At 34.2% G+C, this 16,861-nt stretch overlaps 1 long non-coding RNA gene across 1 annotated transcript; it reads left to right on the top strand.

Moving 5' to 3' along the window:
* The first annotated feature begins 234 nt into the window (after window positions 1-234).
* Window positions 235-15,315, top strand: LOC119067094. The gene is made up of 3 exons (XR_005085863.1): window positions 235-276; window positions 5,479-5,485; window positions 15,305-15,315. It is a non-coding gene; the product is annotated as an uncharacterized LOC119067094 (long non-coding RNA).
* The last annotated feature ends 1,546 nt before the right edge of the window (window positions 15,316-16,861 follow it).

Here is a 16,861-nt window from a genome sequence, read left to right as displayed (position 1 = left end):
CTACGAGAAATTCCTAAAATAACAAAATTGTTTGTCTCTTCCAACCCTATTCCCATCTCACGATGAGCTGAGAATCTACTCCATTTGGCGTCTGTTCTCCTCATTAAACTTTCTACCCGCTCCTGATCACCAAACACGTACCTTGAAAGTCAACAAGCTGGGAATAATTTCATCCTTCATTCCCTTGTAATTCCGAATTTCGGGAACAAGCTTATTGAGGAGAAGGGATTTCTCCACGTTTCAGAAGGTCCTCTATCCGAATCTGCAATTAAAAATGTTTGAATGCTTCCCACTCCATTGGACCTGCGTCCTGATCTACTCTTGACGCTGTGTTTGATTATTATTTGTTTGAGGAAAAAAAAAACTGGCAGTCTGCATATTATTGAGCACTTTCAACACAACATGAATTACATTTTAATGCATTGATAATTTAGTGAATATCGTTGAAATAAAAGAAAAGAAAATAATATTCTTAAATCGCAACCGTCAATATAATTAAGATAGTTGAATGGAACCGAATCGCTTTCATAATGCTACGATCAACCCTTTACGCTAATTTAACTCTCAAGACAGCATTTCATGCAAAACTTATAATAGAATGGTGTACTGGGTACTCTGTGTGTGTGTGAGATGCTTGGCTTTCTGCTAAAAGTTAAAATAAATTTGGTGAAAGAGTTATTCATGTTTAAATCAAAATTGAATTCTTTGCTAATTTATATGCATTCTCAAGATGAATAAAATTCATTTGCGAGCACAGAGCACAGAGCTGCAGATGTTTTGCTTTTCTATAATTTTTAATTAAAATTTTAATGATTTCATAACATAATTCTTATCTACAATTTCCTTTTTGGGGCTGAAAATAGAGAACCGAGATTTGCGGTTTTTCTTAAATTAATTTACAGTTTTATCGTTGTATACATACCCTATCTTTGTTCCATCTTTACCTGCCAATTATATGCTTTGTTGGAACGATCCGATTTGGATGAAAGACCATATTTAGCCAGACTCAAATCTTTTGAAAGTTCTTTTTTTTCGTGTTGACTGGCCTGTTTAAGGTTTAATTGTTTATAACCTGTTTAGATTTCGAAGACGAAGACGGTCGTAAAAATGATAAGAATATTGGTTGTAAAAAATAAAGTAATAGATTTGATAGCTATTTTTCAGAATTCTTAGATCCAATGAATTAATAAATCCGATAGTAAAACTGCTGATATTCTTGCCGTCTGCGAAAGGTTAATCCTCTATTGAACTAACAAATGAATTTGTAATCAGTTAAGTTAGTGGGCGCCAAGTTGTTTCCAACTATAGTTTTGAATAAGCAAAAATTTAAAAAAAAGACTGCGAACAAAGATTTTTGATGAAATGAATAGTCTTTTGCGAACGAACATTTGCCGTCAGCCACTTTACTATATTTATTTTTATGATACCTTGAATTTCCGTCCCTTTTCATAATATGATGTCGAATAAACGGTATTAAAATGTGCATTATACACAGTCCCTTGAATAATCAATTTTCTTCATGCGCTTGGCATTCATATATCCACCTCTACTCTATATATACCTATACATGATACGAATTTGTATGGAAAATCAACATTAATACACATAAATATTTCGAATACAAAGTGCAGATGTTACATCTGTGTTATTTGAATTGACGCAAAAAGGTACACATTTCTACATTAGACATAGAAAGTGGGTGGAAAAAGGGGTATAGTGAAACATGCACCATAGTTGTATATTGTCTCCTTGTATTTGACATTATCTGTACAATACGAATATACATAGGGACAACATATATATCCCAGTGGAAGACCACACAAAATAAGAATATAATTTTCGGATTTGCATATTGCACATATACAACCAAATAAAGCCTTTAAATTGGTGCTGACACAGAGGTAGAAGAACAAAAAATCGTCAACATTTTTGTACAAACAAAATTTATTTTTTACTTGACTGTGTTCACAAAATGTAACTTTCGTATACAAAGAAATATTTTGTACACAAAAAAACACTTGATTTTGTACACAAACTAATTTTCTGGTCATCAAAGCAATACTTTTTTTGTACAAAGCAAAATTGATTTTGTACATAGGTGAAAGCTATTTCGTCCGCAATCAAAAACGGTTCTTGGGCACCGAAGAAATATTTTTTCATCAAAATCAAATTTTTATGTACTAAAATTACGGTTTTTATGTACAAAATAATGGTTTTTGTGTACAAAATTCAGCAGCATTTTGCAATAACCATGTTTTAAAGACATTTTTTAAATGGTAGAAACTTGCTTATTACAAAATGGTGTAGTGGTTAATAATGGTTTTTATGTACAAAATAATGATTTTTAGCCCCGTACGAAGTACAAAGGGGCTTATAAGATTACCATGCCGTGTGTAATTGATGGAATTCGAAGCAGACGGTAAGGGCAAAGTGTTTGCCTATGTTCATAGATGACGAATCCGCAATAAAAATTTAAATTAATAAAAATCCGTCTGTCACGTCGATATATTGAGTAAATCAAATCCAATTTCAAAATAATAAAAAAAATCTTGAAACGTCGTACGGGGCTTCGTAATTGCGCTATGCACAATTTCTAAGATGTACACATTTCATAATTTTACTTTAACTACATTAACGGGCGCAATAGGCTTCCGGTCAAAGTAGGGTGACAGACGCACTAGGGTCACGTACGCAATAGATATACGGGTTTGTACGGGGTTCTGATGGTTCGTTTGTGTACAGAAGTCATTTTTTCTGTACTAAAAAAATTAAACCGATATTGTGTTTTCGTAATTCAAAAATTGCAATCCGAACACATATCATCTGACTTCAGTTTTTCTCTGTTGAAGGACTGGAGCTTCACTTTTTATTTTCTCGTTTAATATATATTTTTGAATGTGTGATCATGAATCTACCACGCGAAATGCAAATGTTATGTACGCAAAGCAACACACAGAAATAAAAAAGAAAATCTTCGCTTTTAATAATAATTAATAGCAAACCATAACGTATCATGGAGAAAAAAAAATATTTTTAATCTTCTTCTCATCAAAAGAGCCTTTGATATTAAAACCACCAACCCTATAGAGCGCACAGCTAACCTATGTGAAAATAGAAAATATAAGAGCATCCTCTGATATTAATTTTGTTTTCAGCTGGACCAAACCCGATACCTCTACAACACTAACGGGTTCTATATCATAAAACTTTAATATGAAAACTTTCTCATTCTCCGGTATGATGTTTATGATGAGAAATATAATATGATGGATGCGAAGTACATATACCAGAATCGTACATACATATATCATGTTTAAATTGCTTTCAGAATCAGTGTTGATGTGTGTATTGAGCGTTATCGCCGTGGTACACATATTCTCGTATGAAAATATTTTGTACGAATGGCTGATGTTACACGAATCTATCGATTCGGGCTACCTTAGCAAATCAAAAGTAAAACTGTTTTTGGAAGTTGCACAGCGTTCAACTTTTGTGGTTGATTTTTCTTCAAACTTTTAAAATAACAACCGTGGGTCGTTAATTACGAACTGTACTAAATGTTCAACATGTGAATTTTTGACATTGTTGGGTTTTAATTCCACCATAAAACTTCTTAGTATTCTATGCAAATAACCATCGCAAACATTAAGTTTTCTGACATTATAAGGGAAATAATTGCCCAAATTACTCAACAACAACCTTTTCTCTTTCTTATCTAATGATGTGTAATCGTTGAATTAGGTTTTATTCTTTTAAAAAAATTAAACATACAAAGGTCGGTCTGCATCCTTTACGACAATTTTTCTCCATTTTTCGGATTTTTTGCAATCTTTGGAAATCGAGAAAACAATTCCATGATACTGTTTTGCACCCATAAATTTAGTCACTTTGTCTCAGCTGTTCTTCTTCGTTTCTCTCTAATTGCTCTCTTTTATAAAAGGAAGCAATCAGTAAAAATAGTTATTTTACCAACGCATGCTAAAATGCTTTTTTAGCGAATGAGAGTTCAAGCCGGAGGAGAGTGCTGGAATCGAATTTGCTAAAAAAAGGGCCTCTAAGCATAAGTTAGGAACAACGTTTTTCCTAATCGACGTGGGAAATAAGAGATGAAGTTGCGATATTTCAAAACTACAATCGCTACATCAAACTGGTGTACATACGTTATTTTGCACCAGCTGGTCACATACAATTCCAAATGGGACCAGCTGGTGTCCATTTGGAATTGTATGTGACCAGCTGGTGCAAAATAACGAATGCGGGGCCGACCCGAATATGTCCATCTTCGAACTTAGCCTCACTATTTCAACTACCTTTCAGGAAAAAAGAAATTTTTAGACCCGTACGAAGTACTGGGGTCTTATGCGTTTACGCATACATCCGTAACACGTCGAATTGGACTCCCTGAGTAAGGGGAAACCTATTATGTGGTTGTCTAGAGATGCCAAATCAGTGAAAAAAAAATGTCCGTCTGTCCGTCTGTCCGTCTGCACGATAACTTGAGTAAAACGCATCCGATTTTGAAAATTCTTTTTTTTCCCGTTTGGTAATGTCAAAAGACAGGCTAAGTTCGAAGATGAGTGATTTTGGATCGACCCTTCCCGAGCTGTGGCCCAATAAGTGCTTTACGGTTTTTTGAAGATATCTCCGGACATTGAAACGTTACACTTGTAACTGATACGTCAAATAAAAGGTATTTACAATACAGATCGACAAAAAAAAAAGTTTATGGAAATCGGATGACCGACTCGTGAGTTAGACCCAGGCACAGGGCGGCAAGCAGTTTTTGCTTGTAGGTCGGCCACATTTCAACATATTTCGTCTGTTTTAACTTTATTAGATAGGTATTGAATCAGGGAAAAAAAAGTTTTTGAAATTATGTTCTCCGGAGCGTGAGCTAGGTCTCTTGGAGTGAGCTCTTATCTGGCTACTCGGCCGTACAGTGAACGTGGAGTATTTTGTCAATATCTCGAGTAAATTTTGACCGAATTTCATGAATTTTTTTTTGTTTGAAAGGTATTAACGAATATAAAGCGTCGGTAAAATTTCCGGTCTCCTAACAAAATGGCTGCCGGTGGCCATATTGGATTTTAATAAAAGTGATATATATTGGGAAAAATGGTACTTAGAGTGTTTCTGTTAACATGGAAATAATTTGTTATGTGTGTGGGGTGTTTCAGGCATTACATATATGGACATCTATATATACCCATATACAGCTATATTGAGCTATATACAGGCATATAGATCTATATAATAGCATATTCATCTGTGAAATGTTTATTTATAGGAAAATATAGGTAAATATAGCGGTATATAGCTGTTTAAATAGGAATTTATGAAAGTTGACTTCGTACGGGGCTGTCTATATTGCCTCCGGCAATTTATTTGTATATGCTAACAAGGCAAAGAAAGATAATGTAAGTGATTTTAAAGGGCGAATAGCTTTTCAGTAGAGAATGAAGTAAAAGAAATGTAGAGTTTCACAGTAAAGGCTTTTGATACGAATAGGTGTTTCGTACGGGTCGGCGTTAGCTATGTTTGAAATCGGATTTGATTTACTCAAGATATCGACGTGACAGACGGACAGACAAAATTTTTATTGCGGATTCGTCATCTATGAACATAGGCAAACACTTTGTCCTTACCGTCTGCTTCGAATTCCATCAATTACACACGGCATCGTAATCCTATAAGCCCCTTTGTACTTCGTACGGGGCTAAAAAATACTCCAAGTTCACAAGAAATACCCTAGAGTGAGAGTACTCATCTTTAAGTTGTGTTTTTCACGGAACTATTCGAGCGTCACCAAAATTAATGTACAATGCAAACACATTTCCACCAGTGCACACGTCTACGCAGACATAATACATTGCATTCAACGAAAGGAACAGACAATAAAAAAAAAATATTTCTGCTCAAAATGTGGACACGTGCGGATGCTAGTCGTAATGTAATTATACTTGAGGAAATGTTATTATAATTTAATTATTGCGAATCGTTGAAATAGAAAATTAATATTAATGAGTGAGTATTCGATTGAAAAGGGGTTAAAACGAGTGAACACAAATAAATGTCTCGCGGGTTAACCTTAAGAGTCCATTTTTGCTGTTATACGATTACGATATATACATCGTTTCGTCGACATCACCACATTCTTACTTAATATTATGATTGATAGAATGCATTCGCAAAATGATGATTTTCTTGTATTTAATGAAGAACTTGTATTGGATGTAATATATTGTTGCTGTATGTGCTATGAAAATAAATGGAAAGATTTAGAGCTTCGGAAAGAGTTTATAGTCCAAGGTGAAATTGGAATGGTAAAATAAACTCGTTTTTTATAAACAAACAGAAAATGGTCGATTAAATTAATAAAACATCAACAAAAACAATAAAAAAAAATTATTCTAGTTTTATTTCACCTTAGGCTATTAAATTATTCTTGTTTATATGATTGATCATACCAGTTTTGCAAAACACACGCTTCAAACAAATTTTTTTCTTTCTTTTTCTTTAACACGTTTTGTGTGTGTATGTTTTTGGTACGATTTTTTTTTCCTCTAATTTAATATGTATTTTGTATATAATACAGAAAACGTTGCTATAAAATTGTTAATGTAATAAAATTGGAATCATAACATCCTGCGAAATCTGTTTATTCGTCTAAATTTGATCAATATATTTTTACGTTTTTCTTTTTTAGAAAATATATATAAATGTTGTACTAAGACTTTAAATAAAATATAGGTTAGTGTGTTCTCTGCTCCTCTTGATGTTATTGTTGTTGTTGGTGTTAACTTTATATTTTATCGTTCAGCTTAGCCTAGATATAATAGATCGGAAATTTGTTTCGTATCATTCTCTAACGTGGGAGCAGAGCAAATTTTTTAGATATAAATTCAATTAAATTCCAAAGATTTAAAATTTAAGAATTTTAGAAATTTTAAGAGAATTAATTTTACCAAAATTCTTAAAAATTTCCAAAGGTAAAAAAATTTGCAAATACTCCTTAAATATCGAAAAATTGTAAAAGAAATTGTCAAAAATAGGTCCCGCGGGCTAGAAGGTTCTTATTTTCCTAAATTTACCAAAAAAAAGAAGTCTATAGACAAGTTCCACATTCAACAATCGGTTAAATTCAAAAGGAAAAGATCGTTTTTGTGTCTTGGAAACTTTGCAAACTTCGTTCCTCCCGAAACTCTCCTAAAAACAATGGTTTGGCATAACGTCATTTCGTGGATTTCCGTTTGACGACGCGTGAACACTTTTTTGTCCCCAAAATACTGATAATCAGAGTGAAATGAAATAATTCGGTTTAAAATTCGGACTAAGACAGACCGAGTATTGTCTCATGATTTACTTAGTTTGACTCTCTACGTGCTCCATCCTCCGATGACTTCGACCAAATCTGTAAATTTGTCAAGCCGCTGTATAAATGTTGTAAATTTACGCTGTCTACTGTTTACGCTGTGAAGGAGCTGGGGGAATAACTGATGAACGTCCACTGTCCTAGGGTTCCTCTCCGTATCTATGATTTCTCTTATTTCGTTTGCACCAGGTAACTTGTACAGAATTATACTAAATCTGTTTTGATGTTTCATTTTAATTAATGACTTAGATGAATTGACAATGAATTAGACAAACGATACGCGACTGATATCGACCCGTTGCCTAAATACTCAGTTGAAAAGGCTCACCTTACACTCTCGACGTAAAATCAAAGTAATCGAAATCGTTAAATTGAAATGTTTACACTTCGAATGAACACTGTACCAGGGTTGGGCTTTTTGGCTTGAAAATTTTTGATATTTTAAAGCCAAAGTTTCTACTGACGTTCAAAGGCAAAGTTGTTATTTGGAACTCTCACTAATATGATTTTCATAAGACGACGTTATTCGGAAATTCTTCTGTCAACCGGAAGTTTCGATTCGCGCGTTGACGGTAAATTTATCATTAAGGCGGGTTCAGCCAATTTGCGCCTGCAATTCTCTTTATACCATTACTCCATCTCTCTGGTGGTCTACCTCTAGGTCGTGTTTTAGGTGGTCTCCAGTTCATGATCTTTTTGGTCCAACGTTCGTCCGTCCTTCTTGCAATATGTCCCGCCCAGCTCCACTTTAAAGATGCTATTCTTTCCATGACATCAACGACCCTGGTTTGTTGTCGAATCCATTGATTCGTCATTCTGTCTCTGAGTGTTATTCCAAGCATACTCCGTTCCATGGCTCTTTGTGTCACTCTCAATTTATTTTCGGAAGCTTTTGTTAACGTTAACGTTTCCGCTCCATATGTGAGCACAGGAAGGACACACGTTCAGCCAATATATCTGTTAAACGAAAATGTTATTGAAGTTGCAAAGGAACTACTTTGCCTTTGAACGTCATAAGAAATCTTGGCTTTAAATATCGAAATTTTACAAAACAAAATAGAGCACAGCCCAACCCTGCAGAGTACATACATAAATACCGAACAACGACAACATCAAACAACAAAAAAATCATAAACTAATCGGCTATTGCAAATTCTCAATTTTTCCTCCTTCAAGGAAAATAGTGAACTTCAACTCAACGGAAAAAAATTTCATTAGCATGAAACAAGAGATGTATTGACAGCAATAAATAAAAGTTGAATCAATTGAACCATAAAATCTAAGAAGATTTACTGGAGTTTTAGAGTAGCAATTTGTTTATATTTTGTCGCTATTGCTCAAGAGACTGAAAAATACCGTGCGTATATTTTGTATATACACATTCAGGATGCTACAGAATGGCACGACGATGGAGGATGTGTGTAGGATCAGTCATTGAAAACTTTTGGGTAGGCGAACATCTTAATTGATTTTAGACTTTTGCCAAACATGATGACAACTGTGTCATGTAATAAGATTAATGTGTATGAACGTTCCAGGCAGTATTGTAAAAGATTTTTTTTGTTCAATTTTCTTTTTAGTTCACAGATTAAAATAGGAAAAAATTGAGAAGAAACTAATAAATAGTCCGGCGACAGGAACGACAGAGAAAGAACGAATGAGAGAGATAGAGAGAAAATATATACACCAGGCAATTTATAGACTTCCCACAACGACAATTACATTTTGTCACTTCATCTTAAGTCGCATTATAGATCATGAATTTTGGTTCACCTCACCCACTAAATCATTGAAATATATTTCCAAGGTGCTAGTCAAAATTTATTTCTTATGTAGAATGCATGTGGCAGATTATGAAACGCCCTTTTGTAAGCTAAGTCACATACATAATATGGGGAAATGCAGTTCAGCTTTCCGTTTATTTCCGTTTTCAAAATTAAAGTCGATGTTAGTTATAGATTTATTGCATTGACCTGTTATGAGCTTTAGCAAAGAGAGAGGGAGGGGGGAGAGAACTATCGAAAAATATGAATGGCGCTTAGATTATGTGTGTATAATGCAAAAATGATCACGGTGTGACTTTATAAATCGAATTATTGAATATATGACAATAGAGGTGTGCAGTGGTTCGGGAATATGAGAATGGAAGAGGTGTACAAGAAGTTTTTGGATTCCCTAAACAAATAAACAAAAATCATTTAGAACTGGAAGTAAAATTTTCGAGTTTTACGAACTTTTTTTTTTGGTAGAGGTCAAAATATGGGGCAAATATTTTTTGAACGGTATTATTGTTCCTGACGACATTAAACTTTGTAGAAATGTCACCTCTCCCGAAATATGTGGACCCCTTCTGTTCCGATTCTTGAAAAATTTCACACCCCTACTATGACAACAATTTTCATTTTTTTTTATCTCTTTCCTCTGTCGAATTTTCTTTGATTCGCAATCTTCTATTTGATTTATTGATAAAAATTTAAATGAAAAAAGATTTTTGTGCTCTTCTGTGTATATATTGTGTGTGTACCATCTTCGCATCAATTTGAGTTCTCTTCATAACGAATTGCTTCAAGTAATCCGAATTCACCTCACGAAAAACAACGGCAAATTGTCAACTAAAGTTAGTTTTTTATTGGTCAACCCCATCTATAAACTCAACGTTTCAAACATTACCCCCACTGCCATATACAATGTATGGAGTATGGACACGATACGAATGCCACATATTGTATGGTGTGTATACAGAAAGATTGTTTTGGAATTGTAGTTATACATTGGATTTGAGGTATAAAGTAAGAAAAATGTTTTCGTTTTTGGCTGAATTATGGTGAAAACGGGAATGGGTTTCACAATTCGACAATTTTCCGCCGCAGTACGCCCGTCTATCATGGTTAATTCGAAAGTATATGTCCATCTCAAGAATACAAAAAGTTGTGAAGAAGTCATTCGTTTCCAACATTTTTGGTATACCTAATAGAAAGTTTAGTTGCCGTTTACACGAAAATGTAGTAAGATGATTTTGAACTGGACTGGACTGTATGTAGCGTAGCACACATCAACTTTTTTTCGCAACAGAAAAACGGTTTTGGTTTTACAAAACTAGAACCCATCGCGCATTTTTATTCATTTCTCAGGCTGTTAACGAAACCTTTCAGATATCAGATTGATTATCTTCTTTGAGTTATCGTCTAAACATACCCACTACCTACTGCCACGATTGACATTTTTTAGCTTCTCCACTCCACTCAAGAGGCCATTTCGTTGACACTTTGTCGGAAGACAGTTCGGAGGAGAAAATGTTTATTTTCCCGCCTCTTATTTTGACAGAGGGCAACAATGGACATTTGTTTTTGTTATGAAAAATGGCGCAACAAGTTGATACGGAGAAAAGCACATTTGAAAAACGTTGTCGCAGGAAATTCCAACTTGAGCGGCTCCATGCCATCGCTCCGTTCTGGCCACAAAACTTTGTTCTTCTTCGAATTTCCTATTTTCTTCTCTCGGCAAACAAATAACTGATACTTATCACATGGTTGCCTCATTGAATTGCTTTTCTTCAAACAGCGTTGTTGATCACATAGCAATCGACAAAATGTAATCCAAAAAAGAAAACGAAAAGAAAAGCCTGAAAGACCATGCATAATGTAGACCAACGAAAGTTTTCCAGTTCATGCTGAAACGAACTGTGAATTTTCTACCGTATAGCGCCATTTGACCATTCTGACATGAACAAACTGAAGGTCGTCTGAGATAGGATTATAAACGATTTATTTTGGTATACAGGTTGAATATAAAGACTTTTCTCCTTTTTCTCATAAGACGAATGACACAAGAAGGTACTTGACAAAAAGAATTGAGAAAGAAAATGGGGAGGTAAAAATAAATTTATTTGTATTGTGACATCACTGGAGATGTGGATAAAAAAAAATTAATGTTGATTTACTGGCAATTGGACCCAGGAGTGAGGCTAACGGGAATCCATATAAAATACAGAATGGAATGTAATTTTGTTTATATGTTTTCGAGATAAATGAGATAAGCGAACGTATAGGTTAAAAGGTTTTGGGGCAGGTTGACTAAGTACCCAAAAATAAAATATCGTTTCGAATATATACAGTAAGAGACAATCCGAATGACTTAAATGCGATCCATTATGAAATATAAATAAACAGACTGAACGTATAATGGAACGACAGCGGCGTGGGATTACATTGTCATTAAATCGTCATTACTTTGCAAATTCACACTGTCATTATGATTTTGAGGAGGGAATCAAGTTTCTCTGGGTTACATCCAACAATAACGTAAACAAACATCATGCACTTAACATACACGCTTGAATCAATGGTATATTAGGAGGATATTATGAAGAGACGTCTCAGTCAGCAATACAACACGATTTCAATTGGAAATGTTGTTTTTGTTCGGTCCAGTTTTTAGATTAAATAATTGTTAACTTGTCACCTGTGATAGCTGATTAGAATTTCTTGTATTTTTTTTTCGATTTTGGAAGGATAAATTGTGTGAATAACTTCGCGATTGTGATTAACTAAATTACCAAACATTTTGGTTTAGTTTGTGGAACAATAAGGCGTTAAAATCTAGGGATTCTGAATTCTTGCCGTAAATAAAATGATAAATTGATTAAAGGGGACGTCCATAAAGGTCGGCCACAATTCAGTGTTGTCAAACAGAGTTATAGCTCGAGAAGTATACATTTTTCGAAGTAAAATTCATGAGCTGCCTCCCATTTAACTCTGTCTAACAACACTGATTTGCAGATGCGCTTTACAATTCTGAAATTCATATTCATGTAGTCATCAATGATTTAGGGCCTTCATGGAATTGCGGACGGGGTTTATGTATGTCCTCCAGCAGACGGTCGTAGATATCGCACGAAAGTAAACGAATTAGTAAATTCAGACGTCCCACTGATTTTCGGGGTGTCCAACTTAAAACAAGTCGGACATTTTTCTTGAAAAAGTCGGACAAAATCGGACATTTTCTAAGGAAAAGTACAAGTATTTTTTTCAATAAAGTACAACATCGGACTATTTCTCATCGATAAACGTCGATAAATCGTATTTATAAATCGAATTTAAAGGCCTCAGGAATGAAGTTCATCTAAAAGATAAAAAACACCTCTAGCAAATTTGCTTCGCTGCAAAAAAATCTCCAATAGATCCTGCTTGGGGCTTATATCGCAGGCTTTTTAAAGACTATTTTGGATTTCTGTATGAACTTTATGGACATTTAAACAGATGCATGTCAGTTCCTGAAGTCTTATCACTCAATCATGGTTCAACAACCTCCCTGTCGACCTACAACTTATAACTTAGATGTCGGTAGGAATATAACTTATAAATTCGATTGTCTGTCGATTGTAAGTTGATGTTATGTATATAAAATTGTAAATGAGAGATTCTTTTGAAAAACAGCCTACCGAAATCGGACGCATTTTCCAGAGGACTTTTTTATGTGTGCCTAGGAAGATATTCGACCCTAGAGGCCAAAACCACTTTCAAAAAATTCTTCGACGTTTGCGTGGCTGGTGAAAGGTGATCAAAAACCAAAAACTTGCACTTTTCTTACAAAAATTTCTTCAGTTACACGAGCCGCACAGTGTCGTGTGGGGTGTCATTAGAAAGGTAATCGCACGTACTATTGAGCCGAATAGGGACTTATTGGTTTTAAAATTAATCCACACTGAAATATGTGCAGTTGAAGTTTTCAACAGAAAACTTGCACTGTTCTTACTGAAATTTCTCCAAGTACACAAAACGTACAGGGTCGTGTGGGGTAACATTTGAAAGGTAATTTTATGGGCTTTTGAACCAAATAGAGTCTTATGTGGTTTGGATGCATCTACGATGAAATACAAGTTGAAATGTTTAAGTGTCCATATTTCATCAGAGATGCTTCTATAGACCCTATTTGGCCCAAAAGCACATAAAATTACCTTTCAAATGATACACACGATCATGTACGTTTTGTGTACCTCGAGAAATTTTAGTAAAAACAGTGTAAGTCTTCGGTTGAAAACTTTAACTGCACATATTTCAGTGTGGATGAATACCTTTCTAATGACACCCTACACGACCCTGTACGGCTCGTGTAACTGGAGAAATTTTTGTAAGAAAAGTTCAAGTTTTCGGTTTTTGATCACCTTTCACCAGCCACACAACTTTGAAGAATTTTTTTGAAAGTGGTTTTGGCCTCTAGGGTCGAATACTTTTCTAGGCACACATAAAAAAGTCCTCTGGAAAATGCGTCCGATTTCGGTAGGCTGTTTTTCAAAAGAATCCCGCAAATATGTAGGTCCACATAGCTAGTCAATACAGTAATATATTTACTGCCTTAATTTTATAGGTACATGTACAATGTGAAAATGTGTAACCAACTAAATGCGAGCGGAGCGAACGATTTTTTTCTCGTTTGCATTAGAAGCATTTAATGTTACTAACAAATTTTATCTTGAAAAAGTCGGACAAGTCGGACAAATCGTACAAAGTCGGACAAATGTTGAAAAAGTCGGACAAATCGGACAAATCGGGCATGTGGGACGTCTGTAAATTGTAAATTGCTTTAAATGACACGGGACCAGTGTGTGTTGGATAGTTCAATCAAATATCATTTTATTTTTGTTATGATTCGCTATACTATAACACGTATAGGATTATGACTAGAAGTGGCAGTTTAGTCATCATATAGCCACTGTAGCCATGGCAGTCACTAAACAATAGTTCGTTGGATCGAAACAGTGTGCGATATGTTTATTTTGACAATTGGCAAGTTATGTACCGAGCTGAAGGCCCATATAGTGGTAAATATGGGAGAAAAGGTGGAAAATGTACTTACTCTCGTATTCGTTTTCCATCATTAGATAGATACTTAATCTACTAGCAACCTACAACTGTAGATGAATAGAAGAATTACCATTCGTGCAACGAACTAATTTTCTCCGATTAGTAATTGTTTCCAAAACACAACAAAATCTATAAACCAACCGAAACACAAATAAAGAAAGAAAAAAGAATCAAATTTCAATACAAAAACCATGCAGTACTTTCATTAATAGTTGATTCACACTAGAGCTACTTGAATAAACACTCTGTCCGTAACATTAAGAAATGTCCATTTCATTTCAAACAAACGTGGATGTTTCATTCCGATTTATATACATATGTATTTAGGTGTTCTAAAGCGCTTGATTAAATTCTTGAACGTCGTTTAACAGAGGAAAAAAAAGAACACAAAAATCACAATAAATGTTATTCAGATTCTCACAATTGAAGAGCTATTGTTTTTCTGTATACAAATCGATTATATAACCCGGGAGTTTTCCTCTTGGTTTTTTCCCCGTTTTTTTTTTTTGCATTTCCGCTAGCGTGAATATTATACACCCAAATGGCAATAACTTTAAATTTCCCATCTACAAGGAAACATATCCTGTCGATTTGAAATTCTGGAATTTTTATTGATTCTTTTCCTTTTCAACGAGATATTATGTGTGTGTATGTTTTGGAACAAATTAAATTTTTTTTGTCTTGATTTTACGTTTACTAAAGACAATTTTCGATATATATGCCGTGATGTGTGAAATATCTGCCAGCAATGCTATATAATGTAATGGATTCTGTTATGCATGCACATCTATAGATACATTTTAGCACGGCGGTACACTCGTTTTTATGTAAATTTAGAAATTTCAATGAGCGAAATGATCGTTAACAAAGTTTTCACGCAAATTTGCCTAATTGCCATGGGAGTGAGTACCTATTTGATTTTAAATGATGTATCAGATTTCAAAATTTCTGTCACAAAAACTCATTGATATAATATCCGCACATGTGTGACAGAATTGTTTAAATTGAACTTTAATCATTCTAAATGTACTGTAATTTTCTATTTGGGTTTGTGTGTTGTCCCGGGTAGCAAAAAGCGCGCTGCTAATTTGTTATTGATAGGCTAGGTTCTGGCTCTGGTTTTTTGGGGGGTATTGGTTCGGGGCTTTTTTTTTCTTTTCTCTCGGTGTATCAAATCAATAATAAATGTAAAAGTTTTCCACATTTTCACCAGAGTGTTATTGCCCGAGAATCAGTGTCAAACCTATATTATCAGACAAACAAACTAACACCTCGCTACCTTGTGCCACATAACCAAAGCTGGCTGCAAAACACACTAATTGACTAATTGATTTAGAACACAAATAAGTAAGAATCACTTTGAACAATGGCAAAATGAAATGGAAAATTCTCTAAAAACTCTTGTGCATACTGTCAACCCATTTATCATTTTCTGTAACTGTAACATACATTTTCCGTCCCACTTGAAACAAAAAAAGTAAATTTATTATACTTCAATTTGAAGTTAAAAGTGGGAACAAAAAAAAATCTAAAATAAAATAAAACAATGGTATTTGGTTCACATAGTTTTAATGGAATGCTTTTTATACATGTGTGTGCATTTGTTTTTTAAAGCTTTCACAAAAATACTTTAGGCATTTATGGTGTTGAAACAAAAAAAGAACAACAACAACCAGATATCGAATTTTGTATAATTCTACTTTTTGTATTTAGTTTTCAACTAAATTTTTTTTTCTCGAATGTTATTGTCAGTATATATTTAGGCGTCTTTTCGATACGAATACTAGAAATAAATTCCGCATTTTTGCAACTTATCATCCGAGAAGTGAATTATATTACTCGATTAGCAATCTAAAATCTATTACTTCATTTATATATATTTGGTGTAGTACCCGGCTTTGCTTGGGTTTTGTTTAACGTAAAAATATTTACGCGTCCAAAACATTTTTTTTTCACAAGTGAAACAAAATTTTTCTGTCAATAATACATTTTCATGCGTTGAAAATATTCTCACGCGTTATACAATTGTTAAAAGTATCCAATGTGCAGAATGAATATCAGCAGCTGGATCTACTAACACACACTTATTGTATGAGAAACAATGAGTTTACATTCATACGAGTTATGTGCGCGCATAGATGACGTTAACGTTCGAATGCACTGTGTATTGGTTGTCTTTGAATTGTTTACAATACAAAGTGTTTTTTTTGTACACCAGCTGGTGCTCATTCTGCACATAGGAAACTTTTAGCAATTGTAATTGACTTTTCCCCAAAATTTCAATCGTCAAAGAAAATGCGTTAAAAATGTTTCACGCGCCAAAAAATTAATTGTCCTAAAAAACATTTCACGCGTCAAATAACGCTTGAAAGTGAAAAAATTCTTGTGTTCTTCCTAACTTTCCCTCATTAGTCAGTATGTCAAGTCCCAAGTCTCTAGGACTTTCCGTCTGGGCTCTTATAGAGAGACAAACCAACAAACAACCATTAAACTTTATATTATAGCTTGATACACCATCTATCACTTCAATGTTTTTCGTAATTGTTATTCTTGATTCTTTCGATTTCTAAATTGTCCTTTTTTGCAACTTGGTTTGATGTGGCCTCGGTTCGATAATAACATAAAT

The sequence above is a fragment of the Bradysia coprophila genome (genome assembly GCF_014529535.1).
Source record: "Bradysia coprophila strain Holo2 chromosome X unlocalized genomic scaffold, BU_Bcop_v1 contig_117, whole genome shotgun sequence".
NCBI lineage: Eukaryota > Metazoa > Arthropoda > Insecta > Diptera > Sciaridae > Bradysia > Bradysia coprophila.
This window is presented reverse-complemented; position numbering and strand designations above follow the sequence as displayed.